General features: G+C 49.8%; 1 long non-coding RNA gene across 1 annotated transcript in view; it reads left to right on the top strand.

Annotated features, from left to right (window-relative positions):
* The first annotated feature begins 6,246 nt into the window (after window positions 1-6,246).
* The window catches only part of LOC128725417 (uncharacterized), an 80,670-nt gene continuing 73,031 nt past the window's right edge, over window positions 6,247-13,885 (top strand). The window contains exons 1-2 of the long non-coding RNA XR_008410819.1: window positions 6,247-6,429; window positions 8,402-9,056. This is a non-coding gene — a long non-coding RNA (uncharacterized LOC128725417). The remainder of the gene's footprint in view (window positions 6,430-8,401; window positions 9,057-13,885) is intronic.

The raw sequence follows: 13,885 nt of genomic DNA, 5'->3' as shown, positions 1-13,885 counted from the left end.
GGGTTCGCGAGGACACATGCCCGATGAGGGCAATTTTATCGATTCGCGGGATAATGTGGCAAATAAAACGAGAAATAGCGCCACGTACAACCGTGCTTGGAGCAAATGGGTGTTGTTTTTTTATGGTGATTCCTATTTTTGTTGCGAATTTTTTTATTATGCTATCTCTTGCCGTTTACATAGATACTTTTTTGCAGAAATTATATGAATATTTCTCTCTTTGATAGTGTTTGATGCCGACTGTGCCTTTTTTATTCACGCGTAAAAAAAACATATTAAATTTATTGAAATTTCAAAATGCCATTCATTGTAAAATGAAAAAAAAACGAGCATTCGATTAAAAACCTAAACAAAATTAATTACTCGCTGCACTAACGGCGAATGCAGTTTGTATGCACTTGCTTCCTGTCGTGTAAACTACCGAACAGGGGCAGAAAAGACTCGCTTCCACCTCGTTGAAAGCTGTCGCGGTTTGCTTTACAGGAGTCGAATCGTTTTTCTCCCCTGTTTGCGCGCCCTTTCGTCACCGAAGAAAAGCCACCGATACAAAGGCCACCCACGTCCACACGTCCCTGCTCTTCGGGTTAGGTGTAAAAACGCACACCCTCGTGGTTCGCTGACGCTCGATTTAAAGCGCCAAAGGAGCGCCCAGTGGCCTTGAATTTCGCGTACGCAAAGTGGCGAATAAAAAGCGCATGAAATGTGCATCGTTGCAACGGGGCGACAGAATGCATGATCGCTGCAGGCGGCAAGCCGTCGTCATGCACCAACTCGACAGATGGTGTCGAACGTATCCGTTTGCTTGTTGTTTTCCCCTTTTCGAGCGCCGTTTTGGGCGAGGGGAGTTTTGTTTATTTTTTGTTGCGTGTTGATTTTTTGTTGTTGCTCTTGTTTCTTTGTTTCCCCGAATGCAACGGGAAATGGTGCATTTAATTTGTTCGTAACATGATTGGCGTGTGACACTTTTCCGGGGCAGTTGATTTTGTTTACCAGAAGCAACGAAAAACCATGCTGCATGCACGGTGCTTCCAAAACTGCGACGGAAAACAAATGCGAGTCATTCAATTACAATTATTTTGGAAACTCCCGGGCCGATACCGTGCATCATATTTCGAACGCAAACGTTGCTCATAAACCACGATCCAAGGAGCCCGTGGAAAAGCGCCCCCTGGCAACGGTTGAGAACGCCGATCTCACCGGTTTCGATACATTTGTTAGCTGACGATTTACAACTCGCAGTGCATTACGCACTAACGCGGCCAGGGATAAGTGATCGTTTCAGGCTCCATCCCTCGTCATCGGCCCAAAACATGACATGTGGCTGCGTGGCTGCTTCCAAGAAGCACGCAAGCTGTGGGATGCGGTTTGCGTGCAACAAGTATCCGTTTCAAGCGATGAAAAACCGATACGCGATAGCCGAGGAGAGGAAAAACTCAAACGAGACGCAAACACTCGGCCCTAAACCGACTTATAAACAATCGATAACTTAAACAATGCAGGATGCAGGATGGAGGGGGCGAAAACAACACGGTCCCGATCCGTTTGATTCTTCGAATTCGGTCTTTAGGTTAGCCCGTCTGTGGCCACCAAAACCCCCGGAGGGCAGAAGCGGCTCGGAAAACGCCATACGGTCGTCGGATGTGGGAACGGGAAAGATGCGACGGATGAGCATGAAAACGAGGCGGAAAAAAAGGCAATGGGATAACGCCGGACTACGCGAAAGAGGCCCCGAGGCGCTGAACAGCTAAATAAACATTTGAAGATTGGGCTAAAGAGCGTGATGATGCTGTGGATGCCCGAAGACCTGCAAAGGAGCTAGAAGAAAAAGAGGATGAAGGGCTACGTTTAGGTTGTAAAGGTGCAGAAGTGCACTAACGGGCCGGGGCATTGGATCCCCCTCTAAACGGTGTGTGTGGTTGGGATGGGTGAAAGCAAAAGGGGTATCGAGTTTGTACATCATGTTCCAATTTCGATAATATCTACCCTTCTAAACATTACACCCTTTTCGTTGGTGCATCGGGCGTCGCCATCATCAATTATGTTCCCGGCTCGGGGGTGAATGATAATTTCGGAAAACTCACGGCAACCCGCCAATGCCCGGCTAATTGGGAAAACTGGTTGAACCGGGAAGCGTGAATAATTAGTGTACAAGCAAGGTGAATAATCAATCTCCATCAGTTGCTCGTTTCGTGTGGCAGCCGTGCAAAAAAGTGCATCATTGCAATGGTCGCTTAAGTCGGGCCAAAAGGCGAAAAGAATGAACCCTCTTTTTTTATCGCATTTCAAATTTTGTTTGGCACACAAGATGTATCCTTTCAGCATCGATGTATTCTGATGTGCTGTAAAATGCAAGAAATTTATGGCTTCAAAGCCTCACGGTAAAAACATTTATCATTTCCTCAAGCCCATGTCGTGGAGGGTTTTTTTGAGACATTTTTCGTGTTGTTATTCCTTTCAACACTGATTAGCAAATCGTGTTTTGGCAAACCGTAAATCAGGCCCAATTTTACCGATGTCCAAAGCACGAAATGGGCTATTCATATGCAAGTAATCGGCTTACGACGACGGCAGTCTTACGCGACACCGGAAACCCGTAAATGTCAACGAAGAGTGGAAGTATCTACTCGAAGATAATTAACCTCCTGAGTAGCCACGAAGAAGCAGTGCTTTATTGGGTTCTTGACTCGATCGCGGCATCGGGATCGTGGGTTTCATTTGACTGCCGCAATGTGGAACGTAAAACCCCGAATCGATGACATTTAAACGCATCTCACCGGCTTCGTTGGCTGCTGGATGGTGCTTTTACGAGATTAAAACGCAACACTGCACCGTCCGTGCAACGAGCGAAGGGGTCATAAATACTAAAATTATATGCACACCGTGGAATCTCTCTTCGATCCCGCATCTGAAAGGCCGACGAGATGGCGCATCCCAAATCCAGTCGGAACCCAGCGGGAACAAGATCACCGTAGCCGATCCGTCTCGAACCGTCGCTGATCTTGATCGGGAACAAATTTATCTACCTCTTCAACCGCGCGCTCTACCTTCGCCGGTTGCATTTCGAACGCTTTTCTCCTGGTGCCCGCGTCCGTAACCGGTTCCGGGCATCCCTAGCTGGGGCGGTATTCGATTTTGAAGAGCAATAAATTTCGTGTTGAGTTAAATTATGTCCAAATAATGGGAGAATATAATAATTCACCGGCTTCGGTCTGCCGGGTGGCTTTTCGATCGCACCAGAAACACGAGGTAAAATGTCACGAAACAAAAACGTTCGACCGCGGCACAGAACGGGAGCTTTCGAGCGGGTTTCAACGTCGGTTTCCGATGAAATATCGGAGACATATTAAGGGACGGAAGCCGACACACACACACACGAGAAAAAAGGAATACGTGCTATCGTGGCGTGCACACGGGCGCGCTTTCCGTTCTTGTGGCTGACGATCTGTTCCGTTTACCGGATGGAGTTATTTATTGCACGTGCAAGGCGGTGAAAGGCAACGGCAGAAATGAAATACAGATGACCACCGCCGGGGTGGCCTTTCCCCCGTTTTCCGGGTGGTCACCGGTGGATCTGGAGCCAGGATAAGGCTGCTTTTTTTTGGTTTGGCTCTGTCCATTCGAGCGAAGCATAATACGGGTGGCCGTTTTTGTGTGTGGTGTGCTCGAATTACGAAAATTACGAGCGGCGAGCAAACATAACTCTATACGATGATCGTCGTCAATTAACGCACAAATGAGTAGAATGTCGCATTTGGTGTGCAATAAGTTAAGGTTGGGTAAAGCAAGACGGCATTTATTTTATCGATGCGTTCAATTTTCCTCCCGCAAACGATTATTCATTGGAAAATACGCGGGAAATTCTGCAACCTCCATGGCCTACTTACTCAAATGATTCTCGTCCTGGATCTGGACTCGCTCGTTTCGCTCTCTGCTTGCTAGGAATTCATGCACCACGAGACAGAAATTGTCGTTGCATTCGCCCCCTGCGTTCCAAAGGGGATTGCTTCCGGTCCCGGAAAGGACGAAAGGATGGTGCGAACGAACAAACGAACGGACGAACGGAACCATACCGTGGATGACAAGTGGCGTCTGTGTTTGTGGAGATGAAGTTCCGCGTGCGTACTGCACCCGGGACGGCGAAATGGAAAGTGATACAGGCCAAAGATGGTGTCTCGGTCTCCGTTCCACCCGGTATGCTTGGTGCGAGCATAACATAGGGATGCATGCCATCCCTTGGCGACCTCGAGCCGCAGCCGCCGAGACTGAGTGTTGCCTGAAGCAAAGCAGACACGGGGGCAGACCGTGGCTGTCGTTGGGACGGTGTTGATCGGTTGGTTTTGGGCCCGGTTGATGGGGAAGATAGGGAAAATTGCTACCGTAAACAAAACAAACGGCTTTTTGACGCAACGATGCACGCCAAGGCTGCACACGTCGGGGCGTGTGTTTTTCCCTCATTTTCTGTTCTCTCTTATTCACTCTCATCTACTCTGGCGCGCATAGCTGCCCAATTTTCACACCTCACAGCGTGAAGCATGGCAGCAGTGTGGCGGAAATGAAATAATTGCTGGAATAATTGTCTTCCCTCGAAGCGCCTGGTGCTTGTGCTCGATCGTAAGTGCATCAAACCATTTCCGATGCTAATGAATTCCTCCCCCTGCACGTTGAGATGTAAACGCATGTTGTTGGAGTTTATTACGCTAAAAGATTGGATGTTTCTTTCTCCATTCGTGTGCCATGCGTGATTGGAAATAAGGTTAATGCAATTTCAGTTTGAACAATTGGCTGTAGGTTCTCCACAGAAAACATATCTTCAGCAAAGCGTTGTTCTGAGCTGTTTACGGAAGAGTTTCGATTGCATTTTTGAATGGTTTCTGTTGAAAAGTCTTCAACTGCACCACACACGAAGCTGTGCACTTTTCTTATGCTGCCTTTATGCAGTCGTGCCACATTTTTCCCCTTTCTGAAGTCAATGCAGTTCACGCGCGCGCTTTCTCTCCCGGGCGAAACCATGGCCGTACGAAGGCACATTCGGTCATTGCGGCGAAATTCATTCCGTGTTCATCCGGCCGGTTTCCACCGCTGGTTGATACAGAGCCGGCGAAAAACACCACCATCGAAAAGACATGGTTCGATTGAGGAAATTGGAATGAACGATAGATTAGTACAGTTACATCAAAGCTGGTTATACCTAGACTTTGTGGGAAATGAACGGAATAATGTTGTAACATGCATGATAAGTTTGTGAAAAGGTTGCTCTTTCAGCTTGAAAGCAGGTTTAATTGTGCAGTTTAAACATATAAGCGAACAATATCGAATGAAATCAATTCAACTTGAGGTCAAACGTTTTGCAAAAAGTACTCAAATCTGCAGCATTTCCAACTCTACCATCCTATACTATGTCTGTATCATTTTGACTAACGAAATCATCCCAGTGTGCGGTGCTTCACGCGAGAGCGAATGGAACATGCTCGCGCAAAGATGACTTCATCGCAACATACGGATGATGCGTAAGAGCACGCGATGCTTATGTTTTGAAGGTATATCGCTCTCGTGCTCACTCTTTCATTTTCTCCAGCTGCAGGCGCCGCCGAGGTCCCGAATGTGCAACGAAGCGCTTCGTAGAATGCAGTTCTCAAGTCGGGTGCATCAGAACGAACGAATGAACGAGAGAGAGAGTGATTGAAAGGAGCGCGAAATGAAATCAATTTGCATCACTTTGGTTAACTTTGTGTGTGCTTGATGTAACTAACGCCACGGACGCATGGAGAAGTTTGTAATCGGACATCGTAGGGATGCAATTTTGTAGCTGCATCTCTATGCAGTGTTTCGTTGGCATTTGTTTCACCAGAAATACCTCCATATCCACTCATTGCTCTCATTTGGCAGGGAAGATCATTTTCCATTCTTTTTTCGGCACGTTTTGTAAGCATCCTCACACCTGGACCATCGATGTTTTGGGGGGGTTTCCAGATGCGTTAGGCCTCGCGATGAACACCCGCGAACATCGACCGAGCACGCCAACCGAATTCGTGGAACCACGCGAGCAAACCGAGAGCGTGTCTGCGCGCGCGCACGTTCATGAATCCCTTTTCCCGCGGACAGATCACAAACACTCGCTCTCTCGCTCTCACGCTCCGTTTCTCTGGAAATCCTCGCGGGTTCGCGTCCAGACTGGGCACGACACCCCATTCGCGGTGGCCGTCTGTTCAGTTTAATTCAGCTTTCGTTTCGCGCGGTTCACACGCATCCGCTGTCCCGGTACACAGGCGTTCGTTCCGAGCGCTACTCCGGTTCTCGCGTACGCGTACGTGTGATTTTGTCGGTGCTCTTTTCGGGGACGATCCTTCGGCGGCTTGGCGCTTCGAGGGGCGCGAAAGTGGCGTGAAAATCTGTGCGACAGATCTCACACACCTCGGATTACTGCATCAGGTGCGTTCTCGATCTTTGCGGCACCCTTTCGAAACGAATCCTGTGTGCTTGTGGTGTGAATGTTCATGTGTGTGCCTGCAAGGAAAGGGATATGTTGGGTGGTTGATTTGAATATCCGCGCTGCTTACGGACGTCGACTTTTCGCCGTCGCCTCGAGTGTTGCCGTAAATCATATGTCGTGGTGTTTCCGGCTCCGAACCGTCAAAACCGGACCGATCCAGGGTCAACCCCGAGACGTGTGCAAACGTGTCACCGTGGTGCCGGATTTCGGCAGAACCAGTGCACGTTTGAACAGGCAAATAGCCACGGAGTGATTCGCCTCGAAAGGCGCAACACAAACACAGAAGAACGGTGTGGCAGAAGAGGGCATAGCTTCCAAGTGGTGGTCGTTGTTGGTTGATTATTATTTTTTAATTTGCATAAATTAAAACACCCGCAACACCACACCGCGGAAAACGGACCCAAGACGCAAAGGAACACATTCCGCGCGTAAGGAGAGAGCGACAAAAAAAAAACCGGAACCAAGTGCCTTCACGGTTTTCACCTCGTCCACCGAGTCCTGGCCGTGGCGGTTTCCTCATTTCCACCGGACGGCCACGTTTTCACGCTAGCCCGGAAGTGTTGCCGTTTGGCCGGGGGAATTTTTCGCTCCTTCCTTTCCACCCATCCTCCCTTCGGGCTGCCGGAAGAAGGGAAGGCCTGAAACGGGAAACGGCAGCATTGTTTTATGGGCCCATCACACGCCAAAAGCCCTCCAAACCTGGCCAGAAGCCATCCTACCTAGCCAGGCCAACGGGACCACATTCCGTGGCTACTGTGTGCAATGTTTACGGCTGTGTGTGTGTGTGTGTCTGTGAATGTGTGCGAGTGTATTTCTGTGCTAACTTGGATCCACCGATCCACGGAGGTGTTTGGAATTTTCCGTTACATGGCTACTAGGACCGGGTGCGAGTGCCTGAAAGGAACGTTCAAAAACGAAACGAAAGTCCTCGCCAGGACAACAATGCCCGTGACTAGCGAGAGGGGGTGGGGAGGAGGAGGGTGGCTTGACTTGACGAAGGTGTCCTTTTTTCCGGAAGGCGACCGGGCACTCTGTTGCAGTAATCGATAAGCGTTCGTTACGGTGCTGGACATGATTTTTGGGTGGGAGCGAGTAGCTTGATGGCTTTTTTGCTGTTTCTCGTATTGATTCGTTCGAGGACTCAAGGACACGCCAGTGGAAGGGGTCGTGGGGTACTTTACAGCAGGGGTGAGACGGTGGCAGGACGACATTAGGGGGTTATCGAAGGATGGATGGCATAATGACGGGCCACCGCATAAACGTCGCGCGAATGATGGAACGGATTTGATTAAATTTTCGATACGATAATGAGCCGGCTGAGAATGGTCGCTTACACACACACACACACACACACACACACACACACACACCATAGTGTGAACGTGGGCGTGAACGTGCGTGTGTGTGTGTGTGTTTGTCCTAGTGTATTTGCTGATGTCACTAATAATCAGTTCAAATTACCATAATTACTCCCCGCGGGACTCGGGGAACGGGTTAGACGAGTGGAAGGTCCTTGCGCGGGTTTTCCGGTAGTGTTTGCTCCGCGTGTCCTTTCCGCGTGTCCTTTCCACGCGTAACCCGCGAACCGCTGATGGACGCGAATTTGGCAGCTTGATTGGTTGGGTGTCGGTTTGAAACAGCGCACCGGGGCGGTCCTTTGTGCGAGATTGCGTGCGGTTTATGCAAATGATTTGCGGTTAACCATCTCACCCACTCGGGAACAGCGCGAAAATGGCGACTTAAGGTGCAGGGCAAACCGCAGGACGTTCGCGAATTGCAATTGCCCCATCCGTAGGGTTGGCGTGCCTTCTTCTCCAGCCCGTGCTCGAATGATCGGACCAATGCAATTAATTGTGGTTTTCTGGGATGGTGGAATTTTTTGTGTGTGCTCATTCTCTCGTGTGCTTTCAGATCGGTGCTTTCGCGGATGCTTCGTGCTACTGGTGGTGTAACTGAATGCTTAAGTGAACGTCTCACCCCCGATTGGAGAATGCACCCCTCGGGAGCAGGTGCTTGTGGAAAGTGGCCACATTTGCACCTCCTGACGGTTTGAAAATTTCCCACCCGGCGGAATCGGAAGTGTGAGTGTGCGTGTGTGTGTGCTCTGCGGAAGTGTGTGAAGTTGTAAGTGAAGCGGGAAGAGAAAGAAAAAAATAAATTCGTGGAGGTTTTCAAAACGCATTATCGCGATCCTCGTACGCGCAGTGACGAAGCCCTCGACCGTGCCTACGGCAAACATATTTATCAGCCCTTCGCGGCTGGCGTGCAAGTTGAGATCGTTGTGTGTGGTGCATGAAAGTGCCTACTTGGATGCGTTTGAAAGTGCTGTTAGTGCGGTCGCTCGCTCGACAAGTGAAGAAATACTACATGCGATAATAAGGTCAACGCGGCTCGATAACGCGTTGAGTTGCAGCAATTAAAGCCACAACCCAAAGTTACAACAATATTGTTAACCCGATTAGGCGCGTGTGTTTGAGAGGTGAAATTAATCGTGCCACTTTAGCAGAAACGCTTGCCAAATGATCTGCGGTGTAACCGATCTGCTTGACGCCTGCTTTGACCTAAGGTAAGTCTTTGTTTCACCAAAACGTTGGGCGTCTTTTGCGGTTGCTATGGAGAAACATTTCTTTTGCCGTTTAAATCATCTCACTGATTAATTAGCTGCCTAGCCGCTAATGGGCATAAATTGGGATCATAATTTATGCCCCCGATAAACCGAGCATCTTGAGACCGAGCAGACGTGGGTATGAGGTGGAAAAAAAAACAATGGAAAAAGAGAGGGAAAAACGGAAAACATTCCTCCCGGAGGAAGATGAATGTTGGTGTGTCGGGTTCGAGAGTGTGTATCCACAGCGACAGCAAGCTGCTCGCGACCGATGACTTTCTATCCCATTTTTGGGTCCGATGATGTAAGCCGCCCCATTCATCATCGAACACGGGACACCGCGGTCCTGTTCGAGCGTCCCGCACTTGGGGACAGCTCAATCGTGTTCCCACGGGTCTGCCCCTGGGTTGCAGACCACAACCACCATCAGCCCATTGTGCTGTGGCGGTGTCCCAAAAGGTACGCCCGGGCAAAACGGAGCATAATTTGTCCGTCCCGTTTTGACGAGATCGAACCGATTATGCCAGCGAACGCGCGCGCCCTCTCTCGAGAGCATAAATGTCATCTCGAGCGCATCTAATGCGTTTTTAAAAGCCACCGGGAGGAGAACAGAATAAAAAGCAGATGGAGAAGAGCGAAGAAATTCGTGAAGAATCTTCCCCACCCTTGCGACCTTGCACGCGCCCTGGAGAGAGCAAGAGACCCATTCCGGCGATTGATTGATTAAGATTTCCCTCCTAACGATGACAACGATCGGGGTCGCAGCGGCCGCCATGTCTCCCAGGGAAAGGCCCCTTTTCAGGGAACTATCGCACAAGAACGGAACGTCACCGGTCGGTTCCACTTACCGGCGTGGATCCGCCCGTTCGTGGAGTGGAAATATGATTGAATGTTTATTTGATTTTAAACGCAACCCCGTCCTCGCCAGCCAACGGGACGTCTCGACGAATTGAGAGACAACTCCGCGTCTCTGTTAGGGGTCGCCGATTCGTATCGCGTTCTCGAGTGCGCGGCTGATGATTCGAGGACAATTTACGAGGGTTTGGAAGATTTTGATAAAATAATAAAGGGGAAAAAAACACACGCCCGTGAGATGTGAACGAGGTGGACCGCGAACATGAAAAAATAAAGGTAGATAAGAAATTCATCGGTCGGACGGAGGAAAACCTTCCTCAACGATTTGAATAGTTCGATACAAATGGACCTTCAGACGAACCTTAACCGATTGTGGCGGATGTGCAGGAGAAAAGAAGAACCCAAGAGCAAGAAAAAAAACACACACACACCCATACCCAGCTAAGTAAATCTGCAGCTGTGGAATCGATCGCAGCTGAGTCATTTGCGGCGTTCCGTTTGTGTGTTTAGGATGGAATTTGTAGGTCAACGTTTGATCGAAGACACGTCAATAAGTCACTGGGTGGGGGCTCGGTTGTGGATGGTTAGGGAAAGTTTGATAACAAAAAAAAAGATACACCAAAAGACGGCTTGTGTGGTTTTGAGGTGAAACGAAACAAGCATAAAGGAAGTAAGTGTTTCAAAGTGCAACCGTGAAAGAGTGCAATTCTTATCAAACTGCTTAGAATATTTAGTTATCACATTCATGGAGCATGGTTGATTCGAAGTGAAAACGATCAGGAACTTGTTGATTTATTCCACCTAATCCACGCCGCATCCTGCCGCAAGAATCATGCAGTTGGTGGTGATAAGCCCACCCTGCGCTGATAACCGATGCATTCTTTTCCACAACGCCAGTTTTAACGCTTCCTTTCGGTTTATCTGTCCACCCCGGAACCGCTGTATTTGTCCATGAGGGTCTACCGTGTAAATCCGTGCGTGTTATGCCGCCGACGCCAATTGGCTTATCAACCGCACGCGCGACATGTGCGTTTGATAACGCGCGCACATTGGCAAAAGAAAAACAACCCTCTGTTGGTTCTCGGGGGTTTTTCCTGGGGGCGAACCTCAGGATCAAGCGCGGGTGGCTTAGATACGCGGGTCCTGCTTCGCGTGAGTGTTTGTGGCTCGGGTGCCAAAGATCGCGACCAGCTGTCGCCTCGCAAAGGCGCTAAGAGAGCTCGTCCAATGGGGTGGCATGGGTTTCTCCGGAAAAGGGCAGCTGGAGAGTGAGCCACTGGCGTTATAATACAGGCGTCGGCATGAATTAGCCCCATTGTAGTCCTTTTACGGGCAGCTCGGGGGCCACAGATTACTGCCTTTTTTGGAACGCGTCTCCCGACCGACGCGTGGGCTGTGGGACTGTGAGCCCGTGGGTACGCTTCTCATCCTCCCAGACGGCCAGATCGCAGCCAATCGTTGGAGGCAAAATGCATGGAGCGAGCTAATTAGTAAGGCAAACATTGGCCCAACCCATCCCATTAACGTTTGGTGCGAATGAGGTTGGGGTTGAGGATTTCGTTTTCCTCTTGGCTCTTGGCTGGAAAATCGATATCCACAAACCCCAACCATCCATCCATCCGTCACACAACACTTTCTTTTATGGCCACAGCCAAGGGCATCGGTCGGTGTCGTCGGCGTGGTGAGGAATGAAATGGCCAACAAACCACCCAGGGTATGGTAATGAACTCATCGAAACGCATCCCGTCCCGTCGGGCGGCCCGTGACGAAGTAAATTAGCGATCGCGATGGGTGGTGGCGCAGTGTTTCATATTTTTCTTACACCCTCTCCTGCTCGCGCTCGTTTGCCACCCGCAGGGTTGAGTGGAGGATTGTTTTTTCCCTTGATGTCGAGCGAAGGGAAAAACTACCACCCTTCGCGGTTTTTTTCGTTGTTGTATTCCACCGACAGAAGAATGCACATTCCAAGATGCTCTCGCTATTCTCGCTGCCTTCGCTTTGTCGGACCGAACTGAACCGAACCGTAGCTAATCAGGCGGCACCGAACCGGCAGGCGTGTGTTGATAATTGGAAACAGAAGTGCATCTGCAACGGGGTGCGAGTGCATCGCACGAATGAATGACGCCGGTTGCGTTTCCAAGCGTTCGGGGAAGAGTTTTCCGTCGCACAAGCGGACGCGTTTACATTTGTGTTAAAAATGGTTGTGCGAGGGAAATATGATCTTGTGTACTCGCTTGGGGAGCGTTCGTTTTTGGTTGGGGGTGGACCCAAGGATCAACCCGAGGAAGGCCCTTAATTCTGGAGCCCAAGCGCGTTTGTGACACACGGTTTTTAACTGCCACTCTGTGGGTGGGAGTAAACGCTGTCATGTTCGGAATTTGGATCGGTATGTCGCTGGTTGACCTTTTTGTGTCACCTTTCTGCGAGCATCCCTTGGGGGAAAGATCGAACAAGCCACGTTTAATGCCACCGGTGGGCTCTAATCGTCGTGATGTTGGAATTAAATTCTCCCCCAACTTGGCTGTGATTTCGGGGACGGAGAAATGGAACGGAACCATGTGTGATTCAAATCTGTTACTCCCCAGTAGAAGTAATGCAATTCACCCCCTTTAATGAAGTGCTCAACGTCGGTGGATGTAACGAACGCCGAAATTGGAGGGAAAATTGGAGGCATTATTTACTCACCCGCGCCCCGAGTGGTGCATTTTCCCAAAAGCCATCCACATGCCGGCTGCTTTATTTGCCCACCGGAAAAAAGCTTTTATCAAACCGCCCGGGACCGGTATCATACGCGTGATAATTTATGCTCCACCGCGTGATTATTTTCTTTCATCTTTACCGGCCATGTTTCCTCCCCCGAACCCCAAACACAGTGCGTTTTTCTCTTAACCCCCCCCCCCAGGGTCAGCGTGTTATCAATGGCTTGAAAAATCAATTAGTTTCGGTGCCACAAATCACGCCACGGTCGGTGTCGCTTAGTCGCCAGCCCCGGGTGGGTAAGCATAATGGGTTAATCTTTGGGCAGTGGTGTGCACTTTATGAAAAAAAAACCCTTCGGTGACCGAATTTGCATGCATTTTGGCAGCGCTTTTTCTCATGACCTAAAGGAATGTTTGTGTTATTGAAAAAAAAAAACCGAACGCAAAACAAACACGAATAATGCAAAGGCTGGTGATTTATTGCCTGCCTCATCATTTGCGTGTGCCGTTATCGCTCGCAGCATGCACCATCGGGACATTGGGCTCAATTCCTTTAGGCCCTTTTTAGTGGTCCCGTTAAAGCGTACCCGTGCCGTTATCGGAGCCCTTAGCTTCGAGAGAGAGAGAGAGAGCCACCACAAACGCGGTCAAGTGCCTCACAGGGCTGGGTCTAATTGCTCATTCGGTGTCGATCCGCGCACGATCGTGGAGATGTTTTATGGCGTGGGGGTTGGGCATTAGAAGGATTTGCCTTTTTATTGTTTAACAGCCCCAACAGCAGCAGCAGAATCAGCTCCAATCGAGAACCGAGTTGGAGGCAGTTCTGTTTCCTTTCGTACAACGTTCCACTTCCGGGCGCTTCGAGCTCCCCCGGATGGGTGCTCGTAAATTTGATCATATTTATGTTCCGGCTGGTCCTGATTTCCTTTCGTTCGTTCTATCGCTCTCTCTCTCTCGCTCTCACGCCCTTACGGGGCTGTTTTGTTTGCCTCCCCAAAATCTCCCCATCCGTCCGTTTGCCGTGACGTGACGAATCGCGTGTTCTGCGGTTCGATCCGCGCTCCAGCATGAATCATATGTGCTTCCGTCCCATGCTCAACCCGTTTGGGGTTTGTGATTGTGTGTTTCGATTCCGTGCGTGCACGTTTTGGAAAGAAGTGTCGCCCGTGTGGAATATTAACCAACGAGCCATTTCCGATTTTCGGCTCCGGTGCCGCCTGCACCAACCATCCGTAC

Source organism: Anopheles nili, chromosome 3, assembly GCF_943737925.1.
Source record: "Anopheles nili chromosome 3, idAnoNiliSN_F5_01, whole genome shotgun sequence".
NCBI lineage: Eukaryota > Metazoa > Arthropoda > Insecta > Diptera > Culicidae > Anopheles > Anopheles nili.
The sequence above is the reverse complement of the archived record's forward strand: the minus strand, read 5'-3'. Positions and strand labels throughout refer to the sequence as shown.